The following is a 22,745-nucleotide window of genomic DNA, read 5'->3' as shown; positions in this document are numbered from 1 at the left end:
TTGATTTCCATTTACATGGAATATCTTTTTCCATCCCCTCCCTTTCCTTCTGTATGTGTCCCTCGGTCTGTAGTAGGTCTCTTGTAGACAGCATATATACGGGTCTTGTTTTGGTATCAATTCAGCCAGTCTCTGTCTTTTGGTTGGAGCACTTAATTCGTTTACATTTAAAGTAATTATTGATATGTATGTTCGTATTATCGTTGTCTTAATTGTCTTGGGTTTGTTATTGTAGGTCTTTTCCTTCTCTTGTGTTTCCTGCCTAGAGAAGTTCCTTTAGCATTTGTAGTAAAGCTGGTTTGGTGTTGCTGAATTCTCTTAGCTTTTGCTTGTCTGTAAAGGTTTTAATTTCTCCGTCAAATCTGAATGAGATCCTTTCTGGGTAGAGTAATCTTGGTTGTAGGTTATTCTGTTTCATCACTTTAAATATGTCCTGCCACTCTCTTCTGGTTTGCAGAGTTTCTGCTGAAAGATCAGCTGTTAACCTTATGGGGATTCCCTTGTGTGTTATTTCTTGTTTTTCCCTTGTTGCTTTTAGTATTTTTTCTTTGTATTTAATTTTTGATAGTTTGATTAATATGTGTCTTGGTGTGTTTCTCCCTGGATTTATCCTGTATGGGACTTTATGTGCTTCCTGGACTTGATTAACTATTTCCTTTCCCATATTAGGGAAGTTTTCAACTATAATCTCTTCAAATATTTTCTCAGTCCCTTTCTTTTTCTCTTCTTCTTCTGGGACCCCTATAATTCGAATGTTGGTGCGTTTAATGTTGTCCCAGGGGTATCTGAGACTGTCCTAAATTCTTTTCATTCTTTTTTCTTTATTCTACTCTGCAGTAGTTATTTCCACTGTTTTATCTTCCAGGTCACTTATCCGTTCTTCTGCCTCAGTTATTCTGCTATTGATCCCTTCTAGAGATTTTTTTGTGTGTGTGTGTGGTATGCGGGCCTTTCACTGTTGTGGCCTCTCCTGTTGCGGAGCACAGACTCCGGACGCGCAGGTTCAGCAGCCATGGCTCACGGGCCCAGCCGCTCCGCGGCATGTGGGATCTTCCCGGACCGGGGCACGAACCCGTGTCCCCTGCATCAGCAGGCGGACTCTCAACTGCTGCGCCACCCGGGCAGCACCCTTCTAGAGAATTTTTAATTTTATTTATTGTATTGTTCATCACCATTTGTTTGCTCTTTAGTTCTTCTAGGTCCTTGTTAAATATTTCTTATATTTTCTCCATTCTAGTTCCAAGATTTTGGATCATTTTTACTATCATTATTCTGAATTCTTTTTCAGGTAAACTGCCTATTTCCTCTTCATTTGTTAGGTCTGGTGGGTTTTTACCTTGCTCCTTCAACTGCTGTGTGTTTCTCTGTCTTCTCATTTTGCTTAGCTTTCTGTGTTTGGGGTCTCCTTTTCGCAGGCTGCAGGTTCACAGTTCCTGTTGTTTTTGGTGCCTGCCCCCAGTGGCTAAGGTTGGTTAAGTGGGTTGTGTAGGCTTCCTGGTGGAGGGGACTAGTGCCTGTGTTGTGGTGGATGAGGCTGGATCTTGTCTTTCTGGTGGGCAGGTCCACGCCTGGTGGTGTGTTTTGGGGTGTCTGTGGCCTTATTATGATTTTAGGCAGCCTCTCTGCTAATGGGTGGGGTTGTGTTCCTGTCTTGCTAGTTGTTTGGCATAGGATGTCCAGCACTGTAGCTTGCTGGTCGTTGAGTGAAGCTGGGTGCTGGTGTTGAGATGGAGATTTCTGGGAGATTTTTGCCATTTGATATTATGTGCAGCTGGGAGGTCTCTTGTGGACCAGTGTTCTGAACTTGGCTCTCCCACCTCAGAGGCACAGCCCGGGCACCTGGCTGGAGCACCAAAAGCCTGTCATCCACACAACTCAGAAGAAAAGGGAGAAAAAAAAGAGAAAGAAAGGAAGAAAGAAGAAGATAAAATAAAATAAATAAGTTATGAAAATAAAAAAATATTTTAAAATTTTATTAAGTTATAAAAAAAAACAAGAAGAGAGCAACCAAACGAAAAACAAATCCGCCAATGATAATAAGCGCTGAAAACTATAATAAAAAAAGAAAAACAAAAAACAAAAAATGGACAGACAGAACCCTAGGACAAATGGTAAAAGCAAAGGTATACAGACAAAATCACACAGAGAAGCATACACATACACTCTCACAAAAAGAGAAAAAGGGGGAAAAAATGTATATATATTGTTGCTCCCAAAGCTCACCTCCTCAATTTGGCATGATCCTTTGTCTATTCAGGTATTCCACAGATGCAGGGTACATCATGTTGATTGTGGAGATTTAATCCGCTGGCCTGAGGCTGCTGGGAGAAATTTCCCTTTCTCTTCTTTGTTCACACAGCTCCTGGGGTTCAGCTTTGGATCTGGCCCCACCTCTGCATGTAGGTCGCCAGAGGGCGTCTGTTCTTCGCTCAGACAGGATGGGGTTACAGGAGCAGCTGATTCGGGGGCTCTGGCTCACTCAGGTTGGGGGAAGGGAGGGGTACGGAATGCAGGGAGAGCCTGCAGTGGCAGAGCCCAGCGTGACGTTGCACCAGCCTGAGGCGCGCTGTGCGTTCTCCCGGGGAAGTTGTCCCTGGATCATGGGACCCTGGCAGTGGCAGGCTGTACAGGCTCCCGGGGGGGAGGTGTGGACAGTGACCTGTGCTCGCACACAGGCTTCTTGGTGGCGGCAACAGCAGGCTTAGTGTCTCATGCCCATCTCTGGGGTCCGCGCTGATAGCCGCAGTTCGAGCCCGTCTCTGGAGCTCCTTTAAGCAACGCTCTTAATCCCCTCTCCTTGCGCACCAGGAAACAAAGAGACAAGAAAGTCTCTTGCCTCTTTGGCAGGTCCAGACTTTTTCCCGGACTCCCTCCCGTCTAGCCATGGTGCACTAGCCCCTTCAGGCTGTGTTCACACCGCCAACCCCAGTCCTCTCCCTGGGATCCAACCAAAGCCCGAGCCTCAGCTGCCAGCCCCGCCTGCCCCGGCGGGTGAGCAGACAAGCCGCTTGGGCTGGTGAGTGCTGGTCAGCACCGATCCTCTGTGCGGGAATCTTTCCGCTTTGCCCTCCGCACCCCTGTGGCTGCACTCTCCTCCATGGCTCCGAAGTTTCCCCCCTCCGCCACCCTCAGGCTCCGCCCATGAAGGGGCTGTCTAGTGTGTGGAAACCTTTCCTCCTTCACAGCTCCCTCTCACTGGTGCAGGTCCTGTCCCTACTCTTTTGTCTCTGTTTTTTCTTTTTTCTTTTGCCCTACCCAGGTACGTGGGAAGTTTCTTGTCTTTTGGGAGGTCTGAGGTCTTCTGCCAGCATTCAGTAGGTGTTCTGTAGGAGTTCTTCCACATGTAGATGTATTTCTGATGTATTTGTGGGGAGGAAGGTGATCTCCACGTCTTAATCCTCCACCATCTTGAAGCTCCTCCTCTTTAATTTTTATTTATTTATTTATGGCTGCGTTGGGTCTTCATTGCTGCACACGGCCTTTCTCTAGTTGTGGCGAGTGGGGGCTGCTCTTGTTGCGGAGCTCAGGTTCTAGGTGCATAGGCTTCAGTAGTTGCAGCACACGGGCTCAGTAGTTGCAGCACATGGGCTTAGATGCTCCACCGCATGTGGGATTTTCCCCGACCAGGGCTCGAACCCATGTCTCCTGCATTGGCAGGCAGATTCTTAACCACTGTGCCACCAGGGAAATCCCCATACTCAAATTCTTCCATCTTTAGTCGGTAGGAGCCAATAACAATACCACCAATGTGATTATTGGAAAGAGTTACAAATTCTTTTGCATCTGCTCTCCCCATTCTCACCCGTTTTTTGCAGTTGTGCTGTACCTACATTGTCAGAGCACTCAGCTACATACATACTACAGACTCTTCCTTATATCTCTCATTTAGTCTTAGTTATACATAGAAATTATATGCTCATCTTCAGTCATTTTGTCCTGTCTCTTAAGTATTTTGCTTGTCTCAATCCCCTTCTCCAGTAGATTCATAACGAATACTATTCCCTGAGTTCTTCCATGTTGATGACAGCTTGTTTAGATATAAAATCCTTGCCTTGTATTTTCTTTCTTTGAATATTGTAAATATATTACTAAATTTTCTTCAAGCATAGAGTGTTGGTGTTCAAAAGTTTAAAGACAATATTACTTTCTTCCCTAAGTGACTTGGGCTTTTTCTCTCAGTGCCTAAAGGATTTTTATTTCCTTTACTTTAAAGTCCAGTAATTTCACTAGACTATATCTCAGTGATGGTCATTCTAGGTCAATATCATCAGATAAACCAGGTGCCCTCTCAATATTTCATTTAAATTCACATTTTATTGCAGTTTCTTATATTACAGATTTCAGGGTTTTTTTTCTTTCTCAGGGTTTTCTGCAGATATTCCATATATATATATGATATATACATATATATGGTCTTCTCTGCCTTATTGTTTCTTGAATCCTTTTCATCTCTCCGTTCCTCCATTGTAGTTTTAAAAATTTCCCTTCTTTTTATCTTCCATTGAGGCATTATCTTGTATTCATTCTAGTTTTGCTTTTAGTTCCCATTTCTTAATAATTTTGTTTTAATTATTTTCTGTCACCTCAGATAAATTCTGATTTATTCTTTCATTTGTTATGTTTTTTCTTTGTGTCTACTCGCTTGTTTTGAAATATTAGATTATAATTTTTACCCTGCTTTATGGGAATGTCTTTTGGACATGATTTCATCATCTGTAGGAATATTATTCTCTTTTTCCTTAATTTTGATGGAATTTGATTTCCATCTTTTTTTGGCTCCAGATGTGCAGGCTCAGCGGCCATGGCTCACGGGCCTAGCCGCTCCACGGCATGTGGGATCTTCCCGGACCAGGGCACGAACCCGTGTCCCCTGCATCAGCAGGTGGACTCTCAACCACTGCGCCACCAGGGAAGCCCTGATTTCCATCTTTTCTGTTGCTTAATTTTTATGTCAAAGTACTTTAGAAAGCTCCTAAGCTTTTAGAAAGAAGATGTTGTTCTGGATAACTTTTTAAGCTTAACTTTCTATCTAAACTTTGATAACTTTATAGCCAACGTTTATACTTCTGAGTTCTCTTGCATTGATGTTTTTTCAAAGTATTCAAGAACATGTCAGGTTACATTTTGAAATCTCCTGACAGTTCTCTCCTGTCTCCACCCCACTATTAATCTGGATGTTCTTTTTCTTTGGCCTTTTCTATCTGTGTCCTGCTAAATTCAGATTTTATTCCCAGATGTTTCTCCTCTTTGAGGAGTTTTGTCCTGAAAGGGAATTTAACTTAGAAGAGGTATGTGGCCCTGACCAGCCTTTTCAGATTCTGCTACAAACCCCTGCACTCCTCTCACAGAAAGACATGTAGTATTTACTTTAGCAAGGAAAAAAAATAAAGGGAAATCAAGATACTAAAAATGTACGTCTGAGGTAGAAAAAAACAGGAAGAAAAGTTCTCTGAGGAAAGTCCTTTCCTGGCTATTACAAAACTAACAAAAACAACTTAAAAAGTAAGATGCATGCCGCAACTAAGAGTTTGCATGCCACAACTAAGGAGCCTGCGTGCCACAACTAAGACCCAGCGCAACCAAATAAACAAATAAATATTTATTTATTTAAAAAATAATAAATAACTTAAAAAATAAGAGAAATTCCCCAAAATTTCATGCAGAAAACACCATATTGTTTAACATTTTTCTTAAAAGTAATAGAAACCACCTCAAATTAGCTGAAACAAAAGAATTTAATTTATCCTAAGGAAGAAGAGCTGATCACCTGAGGGTAGGATGCAACCAGGCCAAGAAGTCGTCCTACCTCAGCTTTCAATTCAGCTTTAATCTCTGCCTCTATTTTTTCCTCCTCTCTTACTACACACTGGCTTGGCCTACATCCTGGTTCACAAGGTGGAAATATCCACTTACATCTTCTGAGTTTCCATCTCCTTTGTTCCAAAAACCAGCAGAATAAACCTAGAATTTCTTAGTCTAAATTCTAAATGCTGGGAATTCCTTCGCAGTCCAGTGGTTAGGACTCCATGCTTCCACTGCAGGGGGCCTGGGTTTGATCCCTGGTTGGGGAACTAATCCTGCAAGCTGCATGGTATGGCCAAATAAATAAATAAATAGATAGGTAGATAGATTCTAAATGCCTGCAGAGGGATTCTGATTGGTCCTGAGTGTATCTCTGTGGCCAAGAGAGTGGGGCCAAGTTGTTAGGAGAGGAGTGTTCCCACTGTGAGGAAACGATGGCACGGATGGAGCATAATGATGCAATGGGGGAGGGGCAGGGCAAGTGGAAAGAAGACAAAGAGGGAGCCAAACAGACAAAATGAGAATGAAATACTCTATTTTCATTAATATTAGACATGTGTATTGTATACATGATATATGCCTATAAAGTCAAGGGTTAAAAAAAAAGACTGGTTCAAAAACTAGGAGAATGAGTAAGAACTAGGAGATCTTTTCTACTCCATCTCCAACATTATTTTTTTAAACAACATCAAGACTGTGAGATGTAAAATTGCTGCCTGGGAGGTTAGAAGCAACAAAAACATAAAACAGAATATCCAAACTGAATGTTGAGTTTTAAGGAAGATAGGTTTGCTGAGCACTATTTTGCTAACTTTTCAGAAGCAAATTTAGACCCTCCAGTAAAATGAAGATGTAAAAGTCATATGAGCTTCTGAAATATTTTGTTTAAATGAACACAGAGAGGTTAGCTACTGAGCTTAATATAAGCAAAATAGAGTAAAATTCATATTTTGGAAGCATATACTTTACAAGCTAAGCTACTGGCTCCACTTGAGAAAGGTTAGCTATTTGAAGTAACTGTGATCAGTGACAGTGTAACTGGCAGCAACAGTGAGAAAGTTTGAATCTTCAAAAGATGCATTTTCAGAGGAATACAAGTTTCAGATCCTAGAATCAATTTACTGTCAGCTGTCACTTAGATTTATTATTTATTGTTTTACCTTTTTTTTTTCAGTTTTAGATGAACAGAACAATAAATCCTCTTAGACTTTGGAAAGCAAATAATTTGAAGATAAAAATCTCAATTCTGCTGTCATATCCTTGATAAAGTCTTCTTGAGGAAGACACATATCATTCATATGTGTAAATATCTACGGTACATAAATTTTTTTTAAATAAATTTATTTATTTGTTTTGGCTGGATTGGGTCTTCATTGCTGCGCACAGGCTTTCTCTAGTTGTGGCCAGGAGGGGCTACTCTTCGTTGTGGTGCACGGGCTTCTCATTGCAGTGGCTTCTCTTGTTGCGGAGCACAGGCTCTAGGCATGCGGGCTTCAGTAGTTGTGGCACATGGGCTCAGTAGTTGTGACTCGTGGGCTCTAGAGTGCAGGCTCAGTAGTTGTGGCACACAGACTTAGTTGCTCCGCAGCATGTGGGATCTTCCCGGCCCAGGGATGGAACCCATGCCCTCTGCATTGGCAGGCGAATTCTCAACCACTGTGCCACCAGGGAATTCCCTATGGTACATAATTTTTAAAAACAGATTTGAAGTTTAAAATACATGTATGAATTTACACTGTATAAAAAGTTACATAGTTATACCTGAGGTGGGCTTTCTATCATAGGAGAATCCTTCCAGAGAATGAGTTTTTCATTCATGGTGAGGAAAGTTGGCATCTGCTTCACCATTTTCAAAGATAAAGAATCTTCCTGCAAATGTACTACTCTAGTGGGAGATGTTGATATTAGGGGAGGCTGTACATGGGTGGAGGCAGGGAGTATACTGGAAATCTCTGTACCTGACTCTCAGTTTTGCTGTGAACTTAAAACTGCTCTAAAAAATAAAGTCTTAAAAAAAAAAAAAAAAAGGGCTTCCCTGGTGGCACAGTGGTTGAGAGTCTGCCTGCCGAGGCAGAGGACATGGGTTCATGCCCCGGTCTGGGAGGATCCCATATGCCGCGGAGCGGCTGGGCCAGTGAGCCATGGCTGTTGAAACTGCGCGTCCGGAGCCTGTGCTCTGCAACAGGAGAGGCCACAACAGTGAGAGGCCCACATACCACAAAGAAAAAAAAAAAAAAAGAATCATCCTGAAGTAGATCTGGATCTTTAAACTATCACTTGAGTGTTCTTTCCTGGATATGCAAGTTCCAGAATCTGGTGTCCCAGATCTGTTGACTGAATTGTCAAGGTGAGGCAGGTGGCCAGTAGATCTACCAGTAATAACATCTGATTTTGCACACAAGCAATGAAAACTGCAGCAGTCATGCCTGCTGCTTCATTAATCACAATCATAAGACGCTAGCAGTTGTTAAATGCATCTCAGGTTCAGAGAGGTTAAAATGTTTTTAAAAAATAAAATAAAAGTGCAGCTTAGAAGCAGCATAATTATTTCAGGTGTCTCTCTGAAGTCATCTTTCAAGAGAAAGGTGAATGTTAGAAAGAACTGAGCCATGCAGAAATCTGGGAGAAAAGCACTCTAGGCAGAGGGAACAGCAAATGCAAATGTCCAGAGGTAGGATGTTTAACAGAAGGAAACAAGGGCAGCATGACTGGGGCAAAATGAGCCAGAAGTGAGGAGGGTAGGGGCCAGATGAAACGAATTGCTGAGTCCAGTATTGAGGCTGGTTTCAAATATGGCAAAATGAGACGCTGTCCAAGGGTGAACACCACATATTAGATGTGTGTCTAGATGCAATTATTTTATTCGTCCTATGTCTAAAAATTGTGGAGGCAGCTACTTAACCAATGAGCATTACTGAAGCTGAATATCACCTTATTTTTTTAAGTTTACAAAATAATTAGGCTTTACAAAATCTCGGGGAGGCCCAAGCAGCTTTAAAATGTGAGACCACTCACCGCTTGGATTTAGTTAGATGGATATCATTTAAAATCATCATTTGGGGACTTCCCTGGTAGTGCAGTGGTTAAGAATCCACCTGCCGGGGCTTCCCTGGTGGCGCAGTGGTTGGGAGTCTGCCTGCCGATGCAGGAGACGCAGGTTCGTGCCCCGGTCCGGGAGGATCCCACATGCCGCGGAGCGGCTGGGCCCGTGAGCCATGGCCGCTGAGCCTGCGCGTCCGGAGCCTTTGCTCCGCAACGGGAGAGGCCGCAACAGAGAGAGGCCCGCGTACCGCAAAAAAAAAAAAAAAACAAAAAGTTTAAAACAAAACACAAAGAATCCACCTGCCAATGCAGGGGACATGGGTTCAATCCCGGGGCGGAGCAACTAAGCCCAGGCGCCACAACTACTGAGCCTGTGCTCTAGAGCCCGCAAGCCACAACTACTGAGCCCATGTGCCACAACTACTGAAGCCTGCATGCTCTAGGGCCCGCATGCTGCAACTACTGAGCCCATGTGCTGTAACTACCAAAGCCCATGCACCTAGAGCCTGTGCTCCACAACAAGAGAAGCCACAGCAATGAGAAGCCCGCACACAACAATGAAGAGTAACCCCTGCTCACCACAACTAGAGAAAGCCCACAGGCAGCAGCAAAGACCCAACACAGCCAAAAATAAAAATAAAATCAAATGATCATTTGTGGTGCAGCTTTATCTTAATCCTTTGCACATACTTCTACTGAATGGAAGTCACAATTTGAGACTCCCTTGAACTTGAGGCCCAGAACAAATGGCCCTGACCTCTGGATCTGCCACATGAAGTTCTGAAAACAGTTCATTGCACATTGGCATGCCCTCTCCTTGTCCCACCCCTTGCTTTCTGGGTTTTGTAAATATTATAATTTGTTTGTATAACACTTCATAACTTTCAGAGGGATTTTACTGTATTCTCTTGTCACATAAGGCAATCTTATTACCCCAATTTTTTTAGGGGAGTGAATGAAGGATCAGTGAGACAAAACGGCTGGTTCTGAGGGTGGCAGAATTGACTGAAAATCACAGATGTTCAGCTGGGGTCTCACCCTGCATCCCGATACCTCAGGTATGATTAGAGTGGGGAAAACCACAGCTCTACCTGAACTGATGCTCCAGGCTTTAAATGCTCCAGGGACTTTTCTAACCACAGAAAGCACCTGTCCATCTGCAGGGCTAGCATTTCTTCCCCTTCCTCTCTTTATGTTTAAAACAGAACAGTTGCTACAACCAATAAAACTGGCTATTTTATTTCAAAAAACAACCACCAATTTTTTCACTTCACATAAGCTATAAAAAATATATAATTTTTTTTCCTCAGTTTTTTTTTTTTAAATACACTTTATTTATTTATTTGGCTGCACTGGGTGTTAGTTGCAGGATGCAGGATCTTTTAGTTGCAGCATGTGGACTCTAGTTACCTGCCCAGGGATTGAACCTGGGTCCCCTGCATTGGGAGTGTGGAGTCTTAACCACTGGACCACTAGGAAAGTCTCTCCTCACAGTTTTTCCATGCCAGAGAAGGAAAATGTGTTAAAGAAAGCAGAATAGAGATGATTTAATAGATTCAGATGTTATTCTCTAAATAGGTCATTCTAGTACCTTTAATTGTTTTACGACAGCTCTTTGATTTCCATTGTGGACCACACCACCATTCATCTCCAATGGGTTTGCAATCTCTTCACACAACCCCACACCTACTTCATGCTCATCTTTTCATCCCAGGCCTCCTTTCGGTTAAGGTCTCAGGAACTAAGGCTTGAATTCTTTCCAACTCATCCTAGAATCACTTCCTAGGCCCGAGTCCAAGGAAACATCTTTAACCCGCTTTTACTAGACTGTGATCTCCCTCTTAGAAAGCAAGAAGTTCTCTGAACTTATGGTTACTGGGGGGCAGGGTGGGGAAGGATGGGGGGAAGGGATAGTTAGGGAGTTTGGGATCAACGTGTACACACTGCTATATTTAAAATGAATAACTAACAAGGACCTACTGTATAGCACAGGGACCTCTGCTCAATGTTATGTGGCAGCCTGGACGGGAGGGAGTCTGAGGGAGAATAGATACATGTATATGTATGGCTGAGTCCCTTTGCTGTGCACCTGAAATTATCACAACATTGTTAATTGGCTATACTCCAATATAAAATAAAAAGTTAAAAAAAAAAGAGAGCAAGAAGTTCTCACTTTAGCTTTCTTCCCAATTCTTTGTTAATTTAGAAGTCAGAAAAATATTAAGGCAGTTCCTTCTAATGCAGATGGAAAGTGAAACAGGCGAGTGAGAGAGTTTTCACCTGCTGACACAGAGAGAAAAATGACAGTGCTGTGAATTTTTAATAAGATTGAATTTATCCAATTTGACCATCTATTATTCTAAGGTTGTCTTTGTGCTTTTATGTTAGAATGGCTTTAAAAAAAAATTATGATGGTAACAGGTAGAAAGCTTTTTGTTTTATTTTGCTTTTTTAATAATGTCCTTTGACATTGGCAAAACAAGGTCACAAAGCCACAAGGATGGGAGCTATTTTCCTAAGGTACAGGATGAACAAAAACTCACTGTGGAAGATACTTCCATTTTCCTCTCATATGTGTTCCACTTTGTGGCCAGGGCTGACTCAGCAAAACTCAGTCTATCATGGAAGCAACCCACTCTGCAATGATGCTGTGAGCAGTTATTCTGAGAACAGAGCACCGAAAGAACTTAAGTACCCATTAAAAAGGAAATGGTTCAAAATACCATAGAACTAGGGATATCATGCAGCAGTTACAAAGAATGAGGCTGTTGTAAATGTATGACAGGAAAGCTCTCCCTGACCAGGTATTTTATGAAAGAAGGAGTGCATTGGTTATCTAGTATATAGTCTGGGTTCTCCAGAGAAACACAATCAATAAATATATATCCTCTAAATACATAAATAGATACCTACGTCTATACATCTATATCTGTATCTGTATCTATATCTACATCTATATCTACACATGGTGAGAGAGAGATTTATTTTAAGGAATTGGCTCATGCAATCATGGAGGCTGAGAAGTCCAACATCTGCAGTTGGCAAGCTGTAGACTCGAGAGCGCCTACGGTGTAAGTTCCAGTCCAAGTCCAAAGGCCTGAAACCCCAGAGAGCTGATGGCATAAGTTCCAAGTCCAAGAGTTCAAAGGCAGAAGAAGACTGATGTTCCAGCTTGAAAATAGTCAGGCAGAGAGAAAGAATTCTTTTGTACTCAGCTTTTTATTCTATACAGGCCTTCAGTGGATTGGATGAAGCTCCCCCACATTGGGAAGAGCAATCTGCCTTACTCAGTCTACTGTTTCAGATGTTAATCTCATCCAGAAATAATGTTTAACCAAATATCTGGGCACCGTATGTATTGTTCTGTGTGTTTTTTAATTAATTAATCAATTTATTTATTTATTTATTTATTTTTGGCTGTGTTGGGTCTTCGTTGCTGCACACAGCCTTTCTCTAGTTGCGGCGAGCGGGGGCTGCTCTTCATTGCAATGCACGGGCTTCTCATTGCAGTGGCTTCTCTGGTTGTCGGGCATGGGCTCTAGGTGCGTGGGCTTCAGTAGTTATGGCACGTGGGCTTAGTAGTTGTGGCTCACAGGCTCTAGAGCGCAGGCTCAGTAGTTGTGGTGCATGGGCTTCGTTGCTCCGCAGCATGTGGGATCGTCCTGGACCGGGGCTCAGACTTGTGCCCCCTGCACTGGCAGGTGGATTCTTAACCACTGAGCCACCAGGGAAGTCCCCCTATGTATTGTTGACACACAAAATTAATCATCACAAGTCCACTCCTTGTCAACCTGGCACTCATATGCACCTTCTTAAACTATACTTAATCTCCAAAAAATACATTAACAAGATCATAATTCCACCTAACATGATACAACTGTTCTGTGTATAACCAGAAACTTACTAATCCCTTCCCCAGAAGAGGTAATATAATGTCCTTGAGTGATGTTTACTATTCTCCTTGATATCCTATAACTTAAATACTGTGATATAAAGTCAATATATCTTATGTTACACAATTAGGGAATAAGAGAGGGAAGAAAACAAAGATGTTTGTTTTAAAATACACACACATATTCATAACAAAATAAGGAGGAATACTGATGACAGTTACAGTCCCCACATCTGTAACTGGTCACATGATCATAGCTGGTATTTATAACTACCTTCCTCCACTACCCATACTATATTCCCTTTGCCTTCGGTAAACACCTCAGCTGGTGGTGGTTCCTTACACACCGAAGTGATACAAACCTTCATTCCCGAAGGATCTGGGCCATTAGTAGTCCTGCCTGGATTGGGTTGTTGTTTCCTAATGACCTTAATCGCAAGGAATGGTAATACTAAGAGCCTTCTTAAGGGATCTCCTGTATTCCAGACATACTCTTCCATATCTCTGTCGTGGTGTAGAAGTACAGTTTCCTCTTGGTAGTCAGGATCAGTTGTCCCAGCCAGCACAGTAACTCACTACTTTGCCTGCTGAGTCAGAGGCATGAGGAGTCCAAAGTGGCCAGACAGCAATTTTAACTTTCAGCTCAATGGAATCATTATTGTGTCTCCTGGTGGAAGCATTTTTCTCTCTGGCCTAAGATCTCTAAGCCAATAGAGCATTAGGTCATGGGAACAAGAAGCAAAAATTTTTCTAGCGGGTCACTAGGGATAATAATGAGTAGAGCTGCTCCCATTCTCAGCCCTTGACTCATGAATCTTAGCTTTAGGAGACATAGCGACATATGCTGGACACTGATTCAGAGCATTCACAACCTTCTGGAGAAATTCGGCCCAGTCCCGCAACGTATTGCCATCTAGTGGATGCTGTAACGGAGTCTTCAAAAGGCCATCCCACCATTCCATCAAGCCAGCTGCTTCAGGATAGTGGGGAACAGGTAAGGCCAGTGAATTCCATGAGCACGGGGACATTGCCACACTTCTTTTGCTGTGAGGTGAGTTCTTTGATCAGAAACAATGCTGTGTAGACTACCATGATGGTAAATACAGTATCCTGTAAGTAGGATGGTAGTTCTGACAGAAGCATTGTGTGCCAAGAAAGCAAATCTGTATCCAGAGAACGGATCTGTTCCAGGAAGAACAAGATGCTGCCCCTTCCATGATGGAATTGGTCCAATGTAATCAACCTGCGACCAGGCAGCTGGCTGAGCACCCTGGGGAACAGTGCCATATCTAGGACTCACTGTTGGTCTCTGTTGCTGGCAGATTGGGCACTCAGCAGTGGCCAGAGCCAGGTCAGCCTTGTTGAGTTGAAGTTCATGTTGCTGAGCCCATGTATAACATTCATCCCTGCCACCATGGCCACTTTGCTCATAAGCCCGTTGAGATGACAGGGGTGGCTGGGAAAGAGGCTGACTGGTTTCCATTGAAAGGGTCATCCTATCTACTTAATCATTAATATCCTCCTCTGCTTAGGTCACCCTTTGGTAAGCATTCATATGGGACTCAAATACTTTCATGTTTTTGTCTATTCAGAGACATTTATCTATATCCCTCTTCCCTAGATTTCCTTGTCACCAAATTTCTCATCATGTTCCTTCCAAGTCCCTGACTATCCAGGAAAACCACTGGCCACAGCCATGAACGAGTATATAATCACATGTCAGGCCATATCTCCTTCCAAGCAAAGTGAACAACTTAGTTCAATGCTCAAAGTTCTGTCCACAGGGAGGGTTGAATGTAGCAATTTGGCCCTTGCCATCCACAGATCCTACTGCCCTTAGGTTTCCCAATTCAGTGACTACGGTCCCCACTGTAAGGTCTGGTGTACAGAGAAGACCAGTCACAGAACTCTTTAAGAATGCTGGGGCTCCTCTCTCAAATTTATTTCTCGCAGTAGTGATGACTGGTATATCTTCTGGACCCTCCAGTGTGGGTAAGTAGGTCTTAAATGACAAATCCAGTCTAATATTCCAAACTCCCTAAGCCTTTGAATCCCTCCCTCTACGTTAAACCAAGGCATGTCTACCATTTCTAATTTCTAATATGCTCATCGTGGGCCCCTTTTTGATCCATGTTTCAGCCAACAAAGCAGGCAAACTGCTAGAGCTCTTCCTAACACTTCAAGCTGCAATATTAAATGCAGAATTTCTGCTTAGAGAGACCGTAGCAACACATGTGGCCCAATCCAACTTTATGTTCCTTCCACCACTATCCCACACCTTAATATCCATTCCCAAACATATTCTCCAGATTTCTTTCTGTACAAATTATAAAACTCAAATTAGTTCTTTTGGAGTATAGCACACCTTCTCATGGGTTACACTTTGCATCTCACTTTTAGGGCTGCTGGGACTTGAGTCTAGTTATAGGTCTAGAAGCAGAGAGGGGTAGTGGGAGTGGGTTATGAGGAGAACCAGCATTGCCTTGTTTGGCAATTGCCTCAGGGGAGGCCATTACAGTTTCCTCAGACAAGTCAGGGTTAATCCCCTCAGATAGGGGTGAAAAGACGGCTACCACTGGGGTAGGAAAGCTACTTCTAATGGGGATGGTGTTAAGAAGGACTTTCACACTTTCTTTTCATTTGCATTGTTTGAATTGTTTTACCAGAATGTATTAAAGTGTTACGTGTGTGATTGAAAATAAATACAAATCCAGAAAAATCCTCACTGGATTCAATAAAATATTCCTGTTCGTTGTTCAAGGAAAAAACTTTTTTTTAAAGGAATGAAATGTCATGATCACTAAATGTTCTTATATTGAAAGAAGAGCTTTAAGAATATCTGTAGCTTACATTATGAGCTCCATGCAAAGGTACAATAAAACTGGATTTTTAGTTTGGAATTGATTTTTCTAGGTTGAATGGAGCTCTGGTAGTGGCTTTTAATTGTTCTCTGATTAAATACAGCTAAAAGTATCTACTCAGGTTGTCAGTGGGAACCACTAGGGCAAAGGGCAAGGGTTAAATGGGAGAGACTTCTTCATAAGCTAATTTTTGAGAATGATTTTTTTTTTTTGCATACTCCTGAGATGGAATACAATTTTTCCCTGATAGACCTAGAGGCTGTTGGGAAATAAAGTGTGCTAACAATGATTAAGGTATATAACACCTTTCGGATACTTAATATGTGCCAGGCTCTGTGCTAAGAGCCTTACATACATTATCCCATTTAATCCTAACATTCCTATGCAGAAGGCATTGTAATTGCCCTCTTTTTCAGACTAGGAGAGGTGAAGTAAAAGGCTCAAGGTCACACAGCAGTAAGTGGTTAAGCTGTGATCCAAACAGAGATCCTTGCTCTTGCCCTTCTCCATGAGAAATGAGGCCTATCTCTGACCTCAAGAACAGCAGCAGACTACCTGGCAGGAAATGTAAAGTGATGATGAGGTTAAATTACACCTCTTTCCACCTGTTGTTCTCCAGAGCAGGGATCCCCAACCCCCAGGCCATGGACTGGTACCAGTCCGTGGCCTGTTAGGAACCAGGCCGCACAGCAGGAGGTGAGCAGTGGGTGAGCCAGCGAAGCTTCACCTGTATTTACAGCCGCTCCCCACTGCTCGCATTACCGCCTGAGCTCTGCCTCCTGTCAGATCAGCAGCGGCATTAGATTCTCATAGGAGCCCGAGCCCTACTGTGAACTGCGTGTGCGAGAGATCTAGGTTGCACACTCCTCATGAGGATCTAATGCCTGATGATCTGAGGTGGAGCTGAGGCAGTGATGCTAGCACTGGGGAGTGGCTGCAAATACAGATTATCATTAGCAGAGAGGTTTGACTGCACAGAGACCATAATAAATCAATTGCTTGCAGACTCATATCAAAAGCCCATCAGTAAAAACAAGGAAGATGGCGGAAGAGTAAGACGCGGAGATCACCTTCCTCTCCACAGATACACCAGAAATACATCTACGCGTGGAACAACTCCTACGGAGCACCTACTGAACGCTGGCAGAAGACCTCAGACCTCCCAAAAGGCAAGGAACCCCCCACGTACCTGGTTAGGGCAAAAGAAAAAACTAAACAGAGACAAAAGGATAGGGACGGGTCCTGCACCAGCGGAAGAGAGCTGTGAAGGAGGAAAAGTGTCCACACACTAGGAAGCCCCTTCGCGGGTGGAGACTTCGGGAGGCGGAGTGGGGGAGCTTGGGAGCCGCGGAGGAGAGCACAGCAACAGGGGTGCGGAGGGCAAAGCGGACAGATTCCAGCGCAGAGGATCGGGCCGACCGGCACTCACCAGCCGAGAGGCTTGTCTGCTCGCCCGCCGGGGCGGGCGGGACTGGGAGCTGAGGCTCCAGCTTTTGTCGGAGCGCCTGGAGAGGACTGGGGTTGGCGGCGTGAACACAGCCTGCAGGGCGTTGGTGCGCCGCAGCTGGCCGGGAGAGAGTCCGGGGAGGGGTCTGGACCTGCCGAAGAGGCAAGAGACTTTTACGTCCCTCTTTGTTTCCTGGTGCACGAGGAGAGGGGATTAAGAACGCTGCTTGAGAGAGCTCCAGGGACGGGCGCGAGCCGCGGCTAAGAATGCGGAGCCCAGAGACGGACATGGGACGCTAAGGCCGCTGCTGCTGCCGCCAGGAGGCCTGTGTGCGAACACAGGTCACTAGCCACACGCCCTTCCGGGGAGCCTGTGCAGCCCGCCACTGCCAGGGTCCCGGGATCCAGGGACGGCTCCCCCGGGAGAGCGCACGGCGCGCCTCAGGCTGCAGCGTCACGCCGGCCTCTGCCGCTGCAGGCCCGCCCCGCACTCCGTGACCCTCCCTACCCCCCCGGCCTGGGTGAGCCAGAGCCTCTGAATCAGCGGCTCCTTTAACCCCGTCCTGTCTGAGCAAAGAACAGACGCCCTCCGGCGACCTACACGCACAGGCGGGGCCAAATCCAAAGCTGAGCCCCTGGGAACTGTGAGAACAAAGAAGAGAAAGGGAAATCTCTCCCAGCAGCCTCAGAAGCAGCGGATTAAAGCTCTACAATCAACTTGATATACCCTGCATCTGTGGAATACCTGAATAGACAACGAATCATCCCAAATTCAGGAGCCCTGTGGATGAAAGGCTCTTGGTGCTGCAGCCAGGACTCAGTGCTGTGCCTCTGAGGTGGGAGAGCCAACTTCAGGACACTGGTCCACAAGAGGCCTCCCAGCTGCACATAATATCAAACAGCAAAAATCTCCGAGAGATCTCCATCTCAACGCCAGCACCCAGCTTCACTCAACGACCAGCAAGCTACAGTGCTGGACATCCTATGCCAAACAACTAGCAAGACAGGAACACAACCCCACCCATTAGCAGAGAGGCTGCCCAAAATCATAATAAGTCTACAGACACCCCAAAACACACCACCAGACGTGGACCTGCCCACCAGAAAGACAAGATCCAGCCTCATACACCAGAACACAGGCACTAGTACCCTCCACCAGGAAGCCTACACAACCCACTGAACCAACCATAGCCACTGGGGACAGACACAAAAAACAACAGGAACTACGAACCTTCAGCCTGCAAAAAAAAAAAAAGGAGACCCCAAACACAGTAAGATAAGCAAAATGAAAAGACAGAAAAACACACAGCAGATGAAGGAGCAAGATAAAAACCCACCAGACCTAACAAATGAAGAGGAAACAGGCAGTCTACCTGAAAAAGAATTCAGAATAATGATAGTAAGGTTGATCCGAAATCTTGGAGATAGAATGGACGATAGAATGGACAAATTGCAAGAATCAGTTAACAAGGACCTAGAAGAACTAAAGATGAAACAAGCAACGATGAACAACACAATAAATGAAATTAAAAGTACTCTAGATGGGATCAATAGCAGAATAACTGAGGCAGAAGAACGGATAAGTGACCTGGAAGATAAAATAGTGGAAATAACTACTGCAGAGCAGAATAAAGAAAAAAGAATGAAAAGAACTGAGGACAGTCTCAGAGACCTCTGGGACAACATTAAACGCACCAACATTCGAATTATAGGGGTTCCAGAAGAAGAAGAGAAAAAGAAAGGGACTGAGAAAATATTTGAAGAGATTATAGTTGAAAACTTCCCTAATATGGGAAAGGAAATAGTTAATCAAGTCCAGGAAGCACAGAGAGTCCCATACAGGATAAATCCAAGGAGAAATACGCCAAGACACATATTAATCAAACTGTCAAAAATTAAATACAAAGAAAACATATTAAAAGCAGCAAGGGAAAAACAACAAATAACACACAAGGGAATCCCCATAAGGTTAACAGCTGATCTTTCAGCAGAAACTCTGCAAGCCAGAAGGGAGTGGCAGGACATATTGAAAGTGTTGAAGGAGAAAAACCTGCAACCAAGATTACTCTACCCAGCAAGGATCTCATTCAGATTTGATGGAGAAATTAAAACCTTTACAGACAAGCAAAAGCTGAGAGAGTTCAGCACCACCAAACCAGCTCTACAACAACTGCTAAAGGAACTTCTCTAGGCAAGAAACACAAAAGAAGGAAAGGACCTACAATAACGAACCCAAAACAATTAAGAAAATGGGAATAGGAACACACATATCGATAATTACCTTAAATGTAAATGGACTAAATGCTCCCACCAAAAGACACTGATTGGCTGAATGGATACAAAAACAAGACCCATATATTTGCTGTCTACAAGAGACCCACTTCAGACCTAGAGACACATACAGACTGAAAGTAAGGGGATGGAAAAAGGTATTTCATGCAAATGGAAACCAAAAGAAAGCTGGAGTAGCAATTCTCATATCAGACAAAATAGACTTTAAAACAAAGACTATTAGAAGAGACAAAGAAGGACACTACATAATGATCAAGGGATCGATCCAAGAGGAAGATATAACAATTGTAAATATTTATGCACCCAACATAGGTGCACCTCAATACATAAGGCAAATACTGACAACCATAAAAGGGGAAATCGACAGTAACACATTCATAGTAGGGGACTTTAACACCCCACTCTCACCAATGGACAGATCATCCAAAATGAAAATAAATAAGGAAACACAAGCTTTAAATGATACATTAAACGAGATGGAGTTAATTGATATTTATAGGACATTCCATCCAAAAACAACAGAATACACATTTTTCTCAAGTGCTCATGGAACATTCTCCAGGATAGATCATATCTTGGGTCACAAATCAAGCCTTGGTAAATTTAAGAAAATTGAAATTGTATCAAGTATCTTTTCTGACCACAACGCCATGAGACTAGATATCAATTACAGTAAAAGATCTGTAAAAAATACAAACACATGGAGGCTAAACAATACACTACTTAATAATGAAGTGATCACTGAAGAAATCAAAGAGGAAATCAAAAAATACCTACAGACAAATGACAATGGAGACACAACGACCCAAAACCTGTGGGATGCAGCAAAAGCAGTTCTAAGGGGGAAGTTTATAGCAATACAAGCCCACCTTAAGAAGCAGGAAACATCTCGAATAAACAACCTAACCTTGCACCTCAAGCAATTAGAGGAAGAAGAACAAAAAAACCCCAAAGCTAGCAGAAGGAAAGAAATCATAAAAATCAGATCAGAAATAAATGAAAAAGAAATGAAGGAAACAATAGCAAGATCAATAAAACTAAAAGCTGGTTCTTTGAGAAGATAAACAAAATAGATAAACCACTAGCCAGACTCATCAAGAAAAAAAGGGAGAAGACTCAAATCAATAGAATTAGAAATGAAAAAGGAGAGGTAACAACTGACACTGCAGAAATAAAAGAGATCATGAGAGATTACTACAAGCAACTCTATGCCAATAAAATGGACAATCTGGAAGAAATGGACAAATTCTTAGAAATGCACAACCTGCCAAGACTGAATCAGGAAGAAATAGAAAATATGAACAGACCAATCACAAGCACTGAAATTGAAACTGTGATTAAAAATCTTCCAACAAACAAAAGCCCAGGACCAGATGGCTTCACAGGCGAATTCTATCAAACATTTAGTGAAGAGCTAACACCTGTCCTTCTCAAACTCTTCCAAAATATAGCAGAGGGAGGAACACTCCCAAATTCCTTCTACGAGGCCACCATCACCTTGATACCAAAACCAGACAAGGATGTCACAAAGAAAGAAAACTACAGGCCAATATCACTGATGAACATAGATGCAAAAATCCTCAACAAAATACTAGCAAACAGAATCCAACAGCACATTAAAAGGATCATACACCATGATCAAGTGGGGTTTATTCCAGGAATGCAAGGATTCTTCAATATACGCAGATCTATCAATGTGATAAACCATATTAACAAACTGAAGGAGAAAAACCATATGATCATCTCAATAGATGCAGAGAAAGCTTTTGACAAAATTCAACACCCATTTATGATAAAAACCCTGCAGAAAGTAGGCATAGAGGGAACTTTCCTCAACATAATAAAGGCCATATATGACAAGCCCACAGCAAACATCATCCTCAATGGTGAAAAACTGAAAGCATTTCCACTAAGATCAGGAACAAGACAAGGTTGCCCACTCTCACCACTCTTATTCAACATAGTTTTGGAAGTTTTAGCCACAGCAATCAGAGAAGAAAAGGAAATAAAAGGAATCCAAATCAGAAAAGAAGAAGTAAAGCTGTCACTGTTTGCAGATGACATGATCCTATACATAGAGAACCCTAAAGATGCTACCAGAAAACTACTAGAGCTAATCAATGAATTTGGTAAAGTGGCAGGATACAAAATTAATGCACAGAAATCTCTGGCATTCCTATATACTAATGATGAAAAATCTGAAAGTGAAATCAAGAAAACACTCCCATTTACCATTGCAACAAAAAGAATAAAATATCTAGGAATAAACCTACCTAAGGAGACAAAAGATCTGTATGCAGAAAATTATAAGACATTGATGAAAGAAATTAAAGATGATACAAATAGATGGAGAGATATACCATGTTCTTGGATTGGAAGAATCAACATTGTGAAAATGACTCTACTACCGAAAGCAATCTATAGATTCAATGCAATCCCTATCAAACTACCACTGGCATTTTTCACAGAACTAGAACAAAAAATTTTGCAATTTGTATGGAAACACAAAAGACCCCGAATAGCCAAAGCAATCTTGAGAACGAAAGAAGGAACTGGAGGAATCAGGCTCCCAGACTTCAGACTATACTACAAAGCTACAGTTATCAAGACGGTATGGTACTGGCACAAAAACAGAAAGATAGATCAATGGAACAGGATAGAAAGCCCAGAGATAAACCCACGCACATATGGTCACCTTATCTTTGACAAAGGAGGCAGAAATGTACAGTGGAGAAAGGACAGCCTATTCAATAAGTGGTGCTGGGAAAACTGGACAGCTACATGTAAAAGTATGAAATTAGATCACTCCCTAACACCATACACAAAAATAAGCTCAAAATGGATTAAAGACCTAAATGTAAGGCCAGAAACTATCAAACTCTTAGAGGAAAACATAGGCAGAACACTCTATGACATAAATCACAGCAAGGTCCTTTTTGACCCACCTCCTAGAGAAATGGAAATAAAAACAAGAGTAAACAAATGGGACCTAATGAAACTTAAAAGTTTTTGCGCAGCAAAGGAAACCATAAAGAAGACCAAAAGACAACCCTCAGAATGGGAGAAAATATTTGCAAATGAAGCAACTGACAAAGGATTGATCTCCAAAATTTATAAGCAGCTCATGCAGCTTAATAACAAAAAAACAAACAACCCAATCCAAAAATGGGCAGAAGACCTACATAGACATTTCTCCAAAGAAGATATACAGAGTGCCAACAAACACATGAAAGAATGCTCAACATCACTAATCATGAGAGAAATGCAAATCAAAACTACAATGAGATATCATCTCACACCAGTCAGAATGGCCATCATCAAAAAATCTAGAAACAATAAATGCTGGAGAGGGTGTGGAGAAAAGGGAACCCTCTTACACTGTTGGTGGGAATGTAAATTGATACAGCCAC

At 42.7% G+C, this 22,745-nt stretch overlaps 1 long non-coding RNA gene across 1 annotated transcript in view; it reads right to left on the bottom strand.

Annotated features, from left to right (window-relative positions):
• Nucleotides 1–4,901: 4,901 nt before the first annotated feature.
• The window catches only part of LOC117312131 (uncharacterized), a 36,190-nt gene continuing 18,346 nt past the window's right edge, over nucleotides 4,902–22,745 (bottom strand). Inside the window, exon 3 of the long non-coding RNA XR_012331373.1 lies at nucleotides 4,902–7,478. This is a non-coding gene — a long non-coding RNA (uncharacterized lncRNA). The remainder of the gene's footprint in view (nucleotides 7,479–22,745) is intronic.

The sequence above is a fragment of the Tursiops truncatus genome, chromosome 4 (genome assembly GCF_011762595.2).
Source record: "Tursiops truncatus isolate mTurTru1 chromosome 4, mTurTru1.mat.Y, whole genome shotgun sequence".
Classification (NCBI taxonomy): Eukaryota; Metazoa; Chordata; class Mammalia; order Artiodactyla; family Delphinidae; genus Tursiops; species Tursiops truncatus.
Note: the sequence above shows the minus strand (reverse complement) of the source record. Positions and strands in the feature narration are given on the sequence as shown.